Source organism: Microtus oregoni, unplaced genomic scaffold, assembly GCF_018167655.1.
Source record: "Microtus oregoni isolate MIOR12 unplaced genomic scaffold, Mior012 000033F_ref0000390, whole genome shotgun sequence".
NCBI classification, from domain to species: domain Eukaryota; kingdom Metazoa; phylum Chordata; class Mammalia; order Rodentia; family Cricetidae; genus Microtus; species Microtus oregoni.
This window is the reverse complement of record NW_024543092.1, coordinates 2,970,918-2,985,925: the sequence shown is the minus strand read 5'-3', so window position 1 is coordinate 2,985,925 and position 15,008 is coordinate 2,970,918. Positions and strand designations below refer to the sequence as shown.

General features: G+C 42.6%; 1 protein-coding gene across 8 annotated transcripts in view; it reads left to right on the top strand.

Moving 5' to 3' along the window:
• Hivep2 (HIVEP zinc finger 2) overlaps nucleotides 1-15,008 on the top strand; it is a 194,045-nt gene that overhangs the window by 99,273 nt on the left and 79,764 nt on the right. For all 8 annotated transcript variants that reach the window (XM_041680442.1, XM_041680435.1, XM_041680434.1 and 5 more), the window contains one exon: nucleotides 12,501-12,602. The gene's annotated coding sequence lies outside the window, so the exon portion shown is untranslated. The remainder of the gene's footprint in view (nucleotides 1-12,500; nucleotides 12,603-15,008) is intronic.

The window sequence follows — 15,008 nt, the reverse complement described above, 5'->3', positions numbered from 1 at the left end:
ACAGAAATAACCAGTTAGAGAGACTAGAATACTTCGGTATCAAAATGCTGCCTTTTCTAGTGCTATCTACATTTAAAAAGATCATCCAGCCTTGTTAGTTGGATTTAGCCTGTAGAATTCCGGAGGAGACGAGACTACTCTTGTCTCCATAGAGCAGAGCTCAGTTGCTGCTTGAGCTGGTTTTAATCACCATCCATGACGGGATGGTGGCAGTAAGCAGTTTTCATTCGATTTTCTCAGGTATTTGTAAAAGTAGTGGCTGGAGGAGGTAGAATCCAACCACCTGCTTGAGAAGCTGGGATATAACTTACTTTCTATGTATCCTACATTCTCATGTGGGTCGGGATCGGGGAGGGGGCCAGATAAGACACTTCCATTTGTGAAGACACAGGAGTAGGGAAAACATCAGTGTCATTTAGGGAGGTCATTCCCAGTCCAAACAGAGGTGACACTCCCTCTCTGTGTGGCCTGTGTTCATTGAGACTGTCTTGAAATCTATTGCTATTAGGCTCATCTTTCTGTGCCCATGGTTTCTTCACAGTACAGTAACTTTAGGGGAGGATTGCTATTGGAGTTGTTATAATGTTACAGAGATTGAAACAGGAAGCAAATTGTATTTCATTGGACAGTGAAGTCTATTAAGCGGTTAGATATTAAAATGATGTTTTTGGTTTCATAAAAAAATTAAAAGTCATCAATCCTTATGGGTTGGTTGAATGTAGCCTGTTGTAACTACACAGAACAAGTGCCTAGTTACTACAGATTAATCAAAGCTAATTTTAAAAATTCGAAGCCTTAGCTGTGAAGACTCAGCTCTAGGTAGGCTGGAATTTTTAGAGCTATGATGCAGACCCGAGTTATGTAACTGTCTTTCCCTTTTGGCATTCATAAAAACAAGAAACACACTTCCTGCAGTCATCTCACGTTGGGAAAATAATTTAAATACATGAATAAAAATTCCGTTTGGCTCTTTGGCTATTACTAGACTTTACATGGATCTGTAGTTGGAATGTTTTTGAGGCTGATACTGGTCTGGTTGTCTTTTGTAAGGGACAACAAACAACACATCCTGTTTTTAGAATAGTCAGCACCAGTCTCTGGGGAATAATTACAGAAATAGCTAGGGTTCCTCCTATATCAGTTAGAAGCTCTAAAATTTCCATTTTATTATGTTTTTCTTCAAAGTCCTCTTCATAAGTGTGACTTAAAGAAAATTGTTTGGTGTCCTCTGGTTCTAGAGTCCTGCTAAGTCCTGGCTGGTTAAGATGGTGTAACAACAGCCATCTCAAATGCTAAATATTTGTGAACTCCTCTTTTGTTTTGTTTTGTTTTGTTTATGTTTTATTTTTAACCTCTTCCCTCTGGTAGTTTCATCTTTCGGAGGCTCACCAGAATTCCTTTAAATGTTTGCTTATGTCAAAATGAGTGAAAATTGACGAGAAAAAGATATTTTGAAAGGATTGTAATGTGGCATCAGGGCTGGCAAAGGAGCCAGAACGGTGATTTGCAAGCTGAAAATAAGTCTTCCTTTTAAGCAATCAAGTAAAACACGCTCTCTACCTTGGCATCCCCACACCGGATTAGCAAGGAGCTGGAAGTTATTCTTCCCCCAGCATGCCATTAGGAATGACAGGCGGAGCTCTGACAAACTGCCGGCTTCATAGAGCATGTGCTGCTGGCCATACAGCCATGATGTACAGGCTCCATTAGTACCGAGTGCCCTCAAGTCACATACATCTCCTTTGAAAAGAGACCCGACAAGCTCTGTCCCTTCTAAAGAGCATTCCTGCAAGGTGGCTTCTTACAGGGAAGCCAGTCACTTCAGGGCTGCAGGGGTCCCATGTCTCTGCTGTTTGCTTTACCTTAAAGGGCAACCAGCTCCAGACATCACATCACAAGAGATTTATTTGTTTTTCTGTAACTTAGAGGCTGTGTGTGGGTGGGGTGAGGGAGTGCATGCGTGTATGCGTGTGTAATGAAGGTAAGAGGTCAGTGTCGTTGGATATTTTCCTCACTCACTCAACGCTTTATTTTATTTTATTTTTTTTTTTGAGTCTGAGTCTCTCCCTGAACCTCGAGGGTACTGATTAGACAAACCTAGCCTGGCCAGAAGGTCTCCCCAAACCAGCTTTTATACATGTAGACTGCCTCAGATCAGAACCCAGATCTTTATGCCTATGCTTGGAACCCTTTGACAACCCAGGCTGAGCTGTTTTCAGGGTCTTCCTACAGGGCGGGGATCTCTGTCTGTTTCTGTCCCTGGTTTGTTCTCTGTAAGAAAATGCGAGCCCAAGACATGTTTGAAGCAGATTCTATTTCTATTGACTTAACTGGCTAAGTCTCTCCAGCAGAACCTTCTCCGTCAAGAGCTGTGTCATGCTTGTGAGCCAGAGTCTGTAGTCTTACCTTAAATCCTTGCTACCTACAAGGGGACTGTTTGCTGTGCCCTGCCAGATCGTAGTGCTGTCAGGATGTAATTAACATTCGATGTGACTCTAATTAAATAGAATTGGTGGGAAATTTCTGGGAGGGTGTAACAATGCAGACATGATGTTTGCATTTAAATGTTTGAGATTACTCCCTTTACTGAAAACACACACACACACACACACACACACACACACACACACGGTATATCTCACTCAGCTCTATTGTTTTGGATTTTGGCTGCAGCGTATGGGGACCAGAGTGCATTCAGCATGCATTGTGGTGTCGCTCTTTCAGACAGAAATGTGGAAGAATGTATATTCTTTCCCTTTTTTAATTTCTTCAAAGAGATTCAATCGCAGCTCTGACAGGATAGGGCAGGATCTCTGAGAAGACCTTCCCAGTGCTGGGAATTCATAGATTCTACCAGGTCCCTTTGCCTATTGTCCCTGGCAGTACACTCCCCAGCAGCTCCCAGAGTCTTTGGCCAGCCTCCCAGCGCCTCTGGCTTTGATGTGTGGTGCAGGCTGTCCTCTGGCCAGGTTGTTGTTGCTGTGGCCTGGGCTTCACTCACCAAGTGCCAGGAGGGATGTCCTGTCTGCAATATACATTTCCACAGCCTTAGTCCTGAGGCTGAATCTGTCTTTGTGTCAGCCACAAGTGGCTGTCCCTGACTGCTCTGCTGTGCCTTCTTTGGGTGTCTGCTGGAGACAGGTTTGCACTCTGCCTGTCCTTTGGGAGGAGGGCCCGCCCTTCTGTGTGGGGGAAGACAGCTGCTCTCTCTGCCAGGTCCATTGTTAGTCTGAAGGGTTTTCTAGGCCTGGCTCCCTGGGAGAACCAACCCAGCTAGTTGAATGGCTTCCTCTGGGGGCTGCACTGACCTTCATTTAGTCTAGGCCTAGTGGTTGAACTCCTGAAGACATCACTTCTGGCAGGGGAAGTCTTTCTCAGCTGAACCCTGTGTGAACCACAATTCTAGGGGTGTAGTTAGAAGCTGTGCTACTGCAGATCTAAGTCTGTGACTTCTGGTGATTCCCCCTTGGCGGTTCTAAAAGCAAGTAGACCCGTGAACACAGAGGATTGCAGTGGCGGCAACCAAGGAGTATAAAATAATCCTGTGTTTCCTTTTTAGGGACAGCTGTTTACTTCTTTATGTGGGTGTTGATAAAGTCCCAAGATTTCATGGTTGCTTTTGTTTTCCTCTTCACTTTCTTTTCCCCCACAAAAACTTACTTTGTTTTGTGTGTTTTTGTTCTTTGGTACCCTCAGGTGAAATTTTGGAGCTCTTTTGCTGTCGTGGGTTTGGAGAAATGAAATAGTTGTAGTTGTCTTGGTCCCATGACTCAGGGGAGAGTACCAGAAAGGGTTCTGAGTAGAGAGTTTTGGGGGAAGGCAAGGCTTTGTGGTTTCATCAGGGCATCTTATTCGTATTGTATTTCATGTTCTGAAGCTGTTCATAAGTTAGACTTGATTTAGATTTCATAAGCTGACGACATTTTCTCCTTGTTCGTGAGGGCTTGCACGTCCAGATCTGGGATGGACCTATGGATGGAAGACAGTTAATTCACTGGAGGAAGTGGAGTTCCAGGGCTCTACCTAGTAGAAGAGTTATGATTACAGGTGTCTTACAGTGTTCAAGCCTTGAAGTCTTGAAGTGACAGAGGTTCGGTAGGAAAAGCAAGTCCCAGGGATACTTAAGGTTAGTTCGTGCAGCGGCGGCAGCCTGCCTCAACACCTAGGCAGTGACATCATGGCCTGCCTCCAGGTACCTTTCCACCATCAGCTATGACAGGTGCACCTTTTAAAAGTGCGTGCCAGTCACAGCGGCCCTCACTTGCTTCTCTCTTACCTCTTTTCTGGCCTGTTCTCTCTGTCTCCCACCCACGTCTCTCATGTCCGCACTTCTAGATGACCATTCCCTCATTCACTTCCTCCCTTCCTCCTCCCCCAATCAACCTCTTGCACTAACTCTGTTGAGGCATGTTTGCTTAGTGGCATACCTTGGCAAGGCCCGCCAAAAGGTACCCACTTTGCTTTTTTTGTTTGTTTTAATCCTTTCGCTGGATGCATCAGGCCAGTTGACATTACTGTGAAACACGGCAGGAGCATCCCAGTTTGTTTTCAGTGCCTCACTAAGGTGATGGAGTATGTTCTACAGCCAATGGAAGTAGAGTGGTAACCTGGCCTCGGGACGGTGCCCTGTCCTGATTCTTTTCCAAGTGCTTCTCCTGCACTTGCCGGTGGCAGTTACATCCCCACAGTCCCATGTTACCGTCTTCACAATGGCCTCTTGATGGAATTTCTGCTTTCATAGAGATCTTTTCAGTTCACTGTTGCTTTTCTATTGACAACTTTGTGCGGTACATCCAACATTATGTGGGCCAGCAGGAAAATGTTTCTGAGGAGGTTAAAAAAAAAAAGGTATAATTCATGAATGATTTCATTTTGCTTCTGGGAATGTTTCTTCCTGTTGCCAGCCAGGGTGGGAGGACAGGAAGAAGATGCTGTAGCTGAGGGTGTTATGTGGGTGTGTGCCGTCCCAAAGTACTGTATAGGAAGCATTTACTTTTTTTTTTTTTGCAATAAAAGTAATATTCAAACACTAACAGAAAATCATCAATTATGTTACAAAGTTGTGGCCTAATGCTGTTGGAGCTGTTATTAAAGACGAATGTTAACCAGAGACATACATGTGCATAAATATGTATACCAAAATGATAATTTTGTGCTCCCAGGCTTACACCCAAAATGTCATTCCTAACACTGTTACTGTTGCTAGTGGAGCGGATTTGCATGGGGCGAAGGCAAGCTATCCAGTCCTCTCCATCCTTGGGTAGACCTGAAAAAACTTGAGTTGCAGTCTCTCTTTCCTAGGTTCAAAGTGGATTCTTGCTGGAAGTCTCCAGCAATGAGATCTTTGACCTCAAAGCAGGTGCACTGTAATTATCTGAACTCTACTTTCTTGCTCACCTTGAAGGTCCGTCTCTTTTTTCTGCCTACTTCCCATTCCACTCTGGGGCCTGTACCTTCAGCATATTTGAAGCCCTTGGTAACTGCTGTCGACTAAACTGAATGCTCCCTGCTCTCAGCAATTATTAGTTTTAGGATCTTCACTGTGCCTTTTAGCATTGAGTACTTACTCTTTTTTTAAAACACTTATTTATTTTTATTTTATTTTATTTTATTTTTTGTCATAGGCATCAGGTCCCCTGAACTGGAGTTGCAGACAATTGTGAGCTGCCATGTGGGTGCTGGGAATTGAATCCGGGTCCTCTAGAAGAGGAGTCACTTCTTAACCAAATAGCTGTCTCTCCAACTGCAGCACCACTCCTAAGAAACAATGTGTGCATGCCCTCTCTCCACCCTGCATGCCTGTGATGTGTGTGTGTGTGTGTGTGTGTGTGTGTGTATGTTGTTGTTGCTCAGGTCTCATGTCATAGACTTTATCACTTCCGGCAATGGCTAGCAGAAAGGCAGACACTTACCCGGCTGGCTGAGAGTTAAAATCTTGTTTCTCCAGCTGCACCCTCATACTAGCACATGATTTATATTTTAGTTTCACCTCAGACTTACAGGATCTAGAACTGGCATTGTAATTTAACAAACTCCCCTGTTGACCATGTGTCTGTTAAAGTTATAAAAAGCACTGCCAAGACCACACCACCTTTAGCTCTCTGCAGAGGCGCTGTTGTGACTTAGAAAGGTATCTGGCTATTGCGGAGCACTGCTGGCCTTTCCTGTGACCCTGATGCTGGCTTTAGTCTTTACGTATGACTGGTCCCACTTCGGACTGGCAAGATCGTTCCATCTGTAAAGCACTGGCCTTGCAAGAATGAGGATGAGTTCTGGAACCCAGCACCCATGTTAAAAAAAATAAGATTGGGTGAGGCAGAGACAGGAGGATCTCTGGGGCTAAGTGACCAGCTTGTCTAGCAAAGTAACAAGCTCCGTGTTCAGACATACGCTGTCCCCCAAAATAAGGGAGAGAGCTATTGAGGAAGACACCCAGGGCCAGTCTTTTTTTTTATATAGGTAAATTTTCATTTTCATTTTAATGAAGCGCAATTATCTAACCTTTTTTAAAATGACTCCCTGGTGTTGGAACCTACTGTATGATTTTACATAGCATTGCCATTTTTAGACACACACATATGCTGCCTAACAATATAATTGGCTGTATTTTGGTGAAAGAGAAATGAAGAGTAAGAGAACAGTGTGCTGGTCGGAATGAGATGTCCCCCATAGTTCTGGAATTTGAATACTTGATCTTTAGTTGGTGATTCTGTTTGGGAAGGTTTAGGAGACGTGGCTTTGGTAGAGGAAGTGTTTCTTGGAGGAAAACTTTGAGACTTTATAATGACTTGAGGCTTTTCAAGCTTGCTTTCTGTGCTTCCTACTTGGGATTTAGGACGCGAACTCTCAGGTTGCTGCTCCAGCAGTTACGACTGCCTGCTGCCATACCTCCCTGCTGTGATGTGTATAGACCCAGGGCCAGTCTTTGTGTGTGCACTCTCTCTCTCTCCCTTCCTACCCCCATACATACATGTATACATGTACACACATAGTATATGAACTAGAGATTCTGTGTGAAGTCATAATCTTTATTTGTATTCTGGCTCAAACTATCGTTTCATGCAAATCATACACAGCTCTTCAGATGGCCTCTTGTAGATTTCGCACTAAGGAGCAGACAGTATGATTACCTTTGTTCCATAACTCCTCCTCCTCCTTCTACTTGTTCCCTCCCCCCTCTCCCTCCCCCCCCCTTCCCTCCTCTCCCCCTCTTTCTTTCTCCTTGAACTGCTCACGCCCACTCAGCTTGCTATTTTGAACTCCAGGGAAGAAAATTTGTAGACATCTTGCAGTCTTTGAGGAACTATAGTTCGGATGAAATATCTGCCACTTTCTCTATGCATTGTCTTTCTCCAGTAAAGCAGAGAAATGCCTCTTCTACTTTCACACCACTGAACACACGGTGTGGCTTCTAAAGTAAACACAGAACCAGCCTTGGTCCTTAGGATTCTCACATGGACAATCGAGATGCTTCCTCCTTTCATTTGTGTGTGTTAGCCTTCTCTTGCCCATCAACCTAGCGTCTAGATATATGGACCACTTACACTATCTGAAATGTAACATTGCTTTCCAGTACCTATTGAGTATCCATTAAATCAAGGGCGATGGCATATGGTTATAATTAGCATGCACAACAAAATGGAGACTGTTTTCAGTCCAAAAAAATAAGTTCAAAATATTTTATTATAAGAGGTCTTATGTAGCTCAGATTGGTCTCAAACTTGCAATGCAACAGAGGCTGACCTTGAATTCCTGATCCTCCTGCCTCTACCTGTGTCACAGGGGCCTGGTATGTTATTATGTATCCAAGTCACTTGCACTCTCTTTTCCTCTGTCTTTGAATCCAAGCCTAGATGACAGAAGAGGCAGGAGACATTGGAGAATGGGGAGGAAGGAAGGTACTTGGCACTGGGAGGTCCGAGGCATTCATTTTTGTTTTAAATGAGCTCAAGGCTTCTTCAGATGGGGGAATAAATGGCTGATGGGGGTACTGTGTGGATGTGGTAGTGTTTATGTATGGTTTGATCTCAGTTTTGTCAAGAAAATTAAGCTGCTTTATTTAAGATAGGACTTATAATACTTATCATCTACCTAATCCCTGTTTAACCACAAACAGGGGATATTATTCTGGAAGACTTAAAAGGAATTAGCACAATTAGTTGCTGGATAGGCATGATGTATTTTTAGCAAGTGAAATAGGAACGGGAAAGGGGGGAGGGGAGGCTAACAGAATGTGAACATTTATGGGATGTGAAAGTCGGAGTGTCATCCACACAGAGATAACTTATAATACAGTGAACTTGCTTAACGTGGAAACGTGAAAACTAAACTCCTAAAATGACGTTTCCATTAATCACACCTAAATATTGCATTTATGATAAGTGCCATTTTAACCACAATCCAAATGGAAGTTTCTGAGTATGATTGAAATGAGGGGTAAAGAATACAGGGATTGAAGGCTGCATAACCTGGATTAAAGCAGCTGAGAACGTTGCAAGCACACAGGTGTATTCAAGATTGTTAGGACAAGAATCACAAGGAGCAGAACGTTGTCCTTCTACAGACTCAGACACACCACACGCAGAAGTACCTGAAGCAGCCCAAAATGTGCATGCCGTGTTCATGCGACAACACAGAATCGATAGTTCAGTGCCGACCACATAATGTTACAGTTTGAATCAACGTTCCATCTTCAATGTGTGGACTGAGATAATAAAAACAGAAGCGAGAAACTAACTCCATAGACTCCAGATAAAGATACAAAATAATCCAGCAACCAGGAGCTGAGAGGATGGTGCTGGCTGTTGTAGAGGGCCTGGGGTCAGTTCCCAGCACCCATAGCAGTTGGCTCACAACTGCCTATAACTGCAGCTCCCGTATAATACAATTCACATGCATGCACACACGCACACACACACACCCACACACACTACATAAAAGGCCACTTAACTATAAAAGTAAAGTCAGGACCTAAACATGGTCAACTTATATGATTATTTAATTTTTTCATTAAAGATAAAAGACAAATTATTTTAAGCAGTAGAATTGCTGTCACCATTAAAATAATAATAAAAAGAAACTGAGGTACAACTTGAATTGAAAAAACCTCTTTTTGTGTGTCAAGTACAAAGTTAGAACATGTGCTAAATGTAGGATACCTATTTATTGTTGGTTGCTTTATAAGAAATTATAAATGCTTTGATATGGGTTAAATATGAGTTCATAAAATATTCCTGCTTTTCGATTTAATAATTTTTTTCTGATAATATTTTAAGGAAAATAGTATTTCCCGTGATACCCATGAAAGCATGTGAAGTCTTTCCCCATATGGGACAAGACTAATGTAAGAAGTGACTTCATTCAGACCCTGTGGACTAGGACATGGCTAGGAAAGATGAGCAGCTCGAATACGTGGAAATAAAAATTACAGAATAGTAAGTAAAAAAATCAAGAGGGCTTATGCAGTTCAAGGGCATCTGTGTAAATGCCAGTACTCGTATTGAGTTTGTGTAATAGAATAGGACTGTCTGTCTGATTCAAATATTTACAATTTTGTTATTTAGTTCTAAGGAAAGCTAATATAAGTAACTAAGCAGGGTGGTTGTGCTAACCAGGCTGTTAGGTGGCGCCAGTGGTGATGGAATGGTCTGAAGTTTGCCATGTTTGGCGTCCGGTCTCTCTTGGCACTCGTTTCTCTTCACCTTTCTGTTGTATCCTAAACCAAGAAGCAATTTTAACAGAGTTAATACTCGGTCGGCTTTTTCTAAGGTGAGATGCCTCAATTTGAAAGGGGACACGGCACAAAAGAAACCAGGAAATCTGTTTCTGGTTGCAGACCCTGGGAGGTACTGACCTTCTGAGCCTCGGTTTCATTGTCAGTGAAAGGAGAGTGTTGAAAGATTGCTCAATGCTAGCCCAGGTGTGGAAGGACAGGGTGACTTGTGGTTACTCCAGCTGTTGGGAGCTACTTCAGCAGCCAAGCACTACCCTGCCCCAGAAAGTATCCCAAGAGCTTGCGGAGCTTGGGCCCTGGGTACGAGCAGAGAAAACCGTCCATCTAGCCCCAGCCACGCAAGCCCAGTATTGTTGGCTTTGAGGCACTTTGCAGGCACTGAACATGTCCTTAAGTCATCTGAAATCACTGCTCATCCCCAACAACAGATAGAGAGAAGCTGCTTGTATCTGTGTAGGTGAAAAGGCTGTTAGCATATGAGCCTGATAACAGATGGGCCTGACTGGTTGTATTCAGAAATTTTAGACTTCTTAGGAGGCAAAAATTGTATCATTTAAGGGAACCCTATTCTATGTAAGAAGCGAATAAGACTGGAAAGGGATGTTAGATTTCAATGTTTGTCCAGGTCAGTTTCATGTTGTACAAATTAAAAGAAAAATTAAATAACTGTTAAGCTTGAGGGCTGGAAACATGGTTCAATGGGTATAGTACTGGGTGCAGAAGCACGAGGACCCAGCTTCAGATCCTCAGGCACCTATATACACGCAAAGCCAGGTGTGGCTGAGCACATCTGCAGTCCCAGGGCCAGGAAGGAGAAATGAAGATCTTGGGGGGCTTGCTACCAGTCAGGCTAGCCAGTGAGTGAGTTCCTGGTGTAGAAAGAGTCCCTGTCCCAAAATATACAGTGGCGCCCAAAAGGGAGACACTGGTACCATAAACACACGTGCATACACGACACACAGCCACATACAATGAGAAGAAGGGATCTTGAAGTGTGTTCTGCCTCATGAGGAGATGAGTCCTAGTCTAGTCTAGAAAGTGACCAACTGAAAGAAGCATGCGCCAGCCTCTACATACACCCAACCTGGCCTGTATTCACAAATTGTGCCATGAACCTAGGTACCATTGTCACTTGAAAGCCTTCGAAAAGCTTGGATAACAACAAAAAAGGAAAGATAGATATTTTCTCAGCTTTAGGTGTTCAAAGACAGTCTTTGTGTTGTGCCATCTTGCACTTCATCAGATGATGATTTATTTATTGATCCAACAAAATTAACACACACACACAGACAGACGCAGACCCACAAGACACCAGCACACACAGAGATATGGAGACATGCGCTTGTGCGCACACACTTACACAGGATGAACGGGGGGGGGGGGGCGCAGGGCAGTGGTTGAGATCTTACTTTGCAACTGCAAGGCCTTGAGTAATATTCCCAACACCACAGAAATAAATGGATGGATAAGTTAATAAGCAAAGCACATGACATTTGTCTTGTCATTCTAATGGCAGGAACTCTGCAAGGATAATAAAGACTGTTTATCTTTGCTAATGAAGAAGTCTCTTGAGTCTATGCCCAAGTGAGCTTCCTGAATACCACTCAGTGATCAGCTATGAGGCCAGAATCTTGGCATAGATTTTCTTGAAAGTTCACACATATTTCTTTGACTACTATAGGCTCTTCTTGGATGTGGCTATTGTTGTTTTTATTACCCATTATCAGCAATCTTTTTTGGAGTGAAAAATCTTCTAAAACTAGAAGTGGATAACAATTTATTTCATGCTGGTTTCTTCTAAACAATGATTGATTTCACTAGCTTGAGGAGCAAGACTGGAGACTGGAGAAACTGCGCAATAAAACTATGTATATATTATGGCTTTGGAATATAGGCTTGAACGTTGACTAGGGTGGGGTTGTGTTTACGTTCTGTGACTTCAAAATACCGGCTTGTTTGGAAATACTGAATCTATCCCAGTGCGACCCGATTCAGGATTCCCTGGGAGCTGTGTAACTTTCTGTCATCTGCGCTCGTGCCCCATCTGTCCTGCGGCGTCTATTTTAGTTTCTCTCCAGGTGAGCTATTGCTCGCTTTCTCTTGGAACTGCTCCCATAACTGAGACAGTAATTTGATTTCTGGACCTCAGGACCGGCATTGCCCTGGCAAGACGAGTGGAATGTGCAGGTTATATTTGTAATCAGCTGTCGATAAGGCTTCACTGCTGTGAACAGCTGTTGGGGGAAACAAGACAGCATGCTCGGAATGGTCTGGAAACCCATCCTACTGAATTCTTTTCAAGATGGGTTGATGGCTCTTACGAATAAGTCACCCGTCTAGGTGGTCGTGTCTGTTCCTAAGCAGAAATTGATGTAGCTAAGATTTAATGGCTTTGGTGAAGTACAACCTACATCTTTATTGTGTTCAGCCAATTACAGTAATCAATGGGGGTTATTCCAGAATGAGCTCAATGCTTGCTTGCATGTGATTTTTAATGCCCTTGTATTATGTGGTCAATGGTTCCCATGTGCCTATCGGGGTTGGAAATAAACTCTTTCATCTCCCTCTGTGACTTTAATCTCTCTATGCTTGAACATTCATTTTGTCCCAATCATAAAATTTAATCCAGTTACCAAATACTTTTGTTACTCTGTCGCACGGTGCCAGAAAAGACGTATTTGTAGTCTCGAGTTGAATTTTGTATCGTTAGGTTACAGAGAGTTTCCAGCTCCCCATTGAAATGCTCTTCTCTTTGTGTTTTCCTTAGGTGAAGTCTGTGAGTTTTGTCAAAGACAATGATAATCAGATCTACTGGAAAGATTAAGTGAATTGATTTGATTGGAACCTTCTCCCAACAGTCAGCCAATAGGTAAGTGAATGTACACGCTTTCTGTGGTTTCACTCCAGTTACCAAAGTGTGATGTTAAGTGGGTGTTAGGTGAGATTTTGACAGGAATAGTTTGAAGCTCTCAAAATCAGTGCTAGACCTTGGGGCTGTGACTTCAGTGAATGTCTTTGTAAATCTGTCCTGCAGCTTTAAGAATTATTTCAGGTTTAAAATTGTGTGTTTGATTGTGTTTGGTGTATGCATATGTCTGTCTGTGTGTGTGTGTGTGTGTGTGTGTGTGTGAGTGATGTGGGGGGATGTATGCATATGTATGATGTGTGTGTGTGGTATATGTGCATGGGTGATGTGTGTGTAGGCTGTATGTGCATATGTATATGTGGTGGTGTGCATGTGTATGCAGATACACAGGCCTGTGTATACAAAACCTAGGTGAGGATGTCAATATATTCTGCTCTATGCCTCCCTGCCTTAATCATTTGAGAGGGGCCTCTCACTGACTAGACTTGGAGCCAGCAAGCTCCTGAAGCCCTCCTTGCTCTTCCTCTTCAACACTAGAGTTATAAGCAAATATAAGGCTATGCCTGACTTTTTACTTGGGTGTTCTGATCTGAACGTAGACTCTCACGCTTACTGAGCAAGTACTCTTACCCACTGAGTCATTTCTGTTGTCTTTGTTCTCTGATTTGGCTTGAACAATGGAAAAATTTACCATTTGAAATTGCTCCTTTTATCAATCATTCTATTATATTGCATTGCATTGTGTTAGATGCAGAGGATTGAACCCGCGCTCCTTGCACATGCTAACTCCAGATTCTACTAAACCCCTTTTATTTTATTGGTAATTTTCTTGTAATCTTGGATCAATATGTGAATATCCTGTTTTGCTTTGGGGAAAATCTGTGTGTAAGTGTGTGTGTGTGTGTGTGTGTGTGTGGTGTGCGTGTGCATGTGTATAACTGCATTTTACTGTACTTAAATCTAAGATACAATGAACTTTGAAGGAAATCCCACATCTTGCCATATTAAGCCATTCTGATGCCATGGAAATTTCAGTTTGTGTGTGACATGATCAGACATGTAAGTCAGGACTTGCTCAGTTGACCTTCATGTTCTGCTAGATAGCACTGGAGGCTCCTGAGACAGAAAATTGAGAACCAGGAGGTGTTTGGGCTGTTCCCAGATCTCTAGGGACTGCCAGAATTTAGTGGGAACAGGACTTTGGCTACTCTTAAAATGTCAGTGTAGTAAAGCCTGCTCTCTCAAACAGATTTTTGGCATCAGAAAGTCTAAATGATTCTGATTTTAGGGCTTGGTAATTTTTTTTTTAACACAGGCAAACTCATGCTTTAATTAACCCCTTGCATAGTAACAGAGAATTTTGGGGGAAACTGTTTTCCTAATTTAGGTCACAAGATTGGAATTACTGAAGTCTTACACGTTTTCCATGATGCTAAAATTGAATACCTTGCTATTTAATTTCTCTTCAAATAAACCAGAGCCATTTAAAAATTCAGTGAATGTTGATGAATAAGGGAAGGAAGTATCTAATTACTCAGGGAGGAGGTTTCAAACAAAACCAAACACCTATGTTTGTTTAGCTGTGAGTCCCTAAAGGTAATCTCTCGCTGATAATAGTGTCTGGACTGGCTACCAGCAGCTGCCTTATCTGAGGTGATTTGCCTTGAGGCCTCAGCCTTAGATCTTGCTTTCTTTGTGTAGCCTCTGGACATTCAGAAGAGGAGAAACTTTGGATCTAAAAACTGCAGGGAATCTTTTTCCTCCTGCCTTGTAAGGTTCAGTATTCAAAACACATTTGTGACTACCAGTTCTCATTGTTATGCACACATAGGCCATTTGGGGACAGTTTTGGATACTTAAAGAGATATCAGGCAATCGGATGAAACTCTCATCAGGAAGAGAGATGTTTAAAACGTTTCAAAAGCAAAGCTTGATCGTGTTTAGTAGTTACTGTGTATGTCAGAAGATGAAAATTAATACCCCAAACCATCAACTTCAATATTACTCACAGGCTTGGCTCTTATTCTTTCTCCCAGTGTGTGCACCACAGTGCTCACATTCAGTTTCAACTTGTGAAATGTAATGTCAGCTACGTAGAAGAGACTGAAAGTGGACATAGCCTTGCTGCTTGAGCCCTGGGCCTCTTGGACATTAGTTCCTTGAAAATACTTTCTGTTTTGTGTTACTTAAGTGTGTTACTTAATCCATAATATTCTCCAAAGATAAAACATATGGTTGACCAGAAGTAGGAGCCAGTGACTATTGATGATCATGAAGACAGTAGTTAGTGCTAACAGTTGAACAGGAACTGTTTGGACTGTATAGGAACTATATTCTGTCCACTCCATGCCTGGTGGTTCATTTATTTATCTATCTATCTATCTATCTATCTATCTATCTATCTATATA